Below are 559 nucleotides of genomic sequence, written 5' to 3' on the forward strand. Positions count from 1 at the left end.
ATTTTGGAATGGTGGAGAGAAATAGCATCTGGAGGTAAATATAAAAAAGGAAAAAAAAAAACACCAGATGAATAGATGCAAATTGGAGCAGGCAGTACGGTGGCCCTAAGGGGCAAAGCGTGAAAAAAACACACACAATAAACATTAACAAAAAACACATAAAACAAATTAATAAAAAAACACATAGAACAAATTAACATGAAACACATAGAACAAATTAACAAAAAACACATAAAACAAATTAACAAAAACACACACAACAAATTAATAAAAAACACATAAAACAAATTAACATGAAACACATAGAACAAATTAACATGAAACACAGAACAAATGAACAAAAACACACACAACAAATTAATAAAAAACACATAAAACAAATTAACATGAAACACATAGAACAAATTAAAAAGAAAACGGAAGTGGACTCTCAAAACGGAAATGACATTATTTTAATGAAGAGAAAAGGAGAAGGGAGCTAGAACTTTATACACCCATTCAATCCATTTTGTTATTTCGCTATTTTACACTACTGTACTGTGTAATGTAATATGTTTTG

The sequence above is a fragment of the Erpetoichthys calabaricus genome, chromosome 2, assembly GCF_900747795.2.
Source record: "Erpetoichthys calabaricus chromosome 2, fErpCal1.3, whole genome shotgun sequence".
Classification (NCBI taxonomy): domain Eukaryota; kingdom Metazoa; phylum Chordata; class Cladistia; order Polypteriformes; family Polypteridae; genus Erpetoichthys; species Erpetoichthys calabaricus.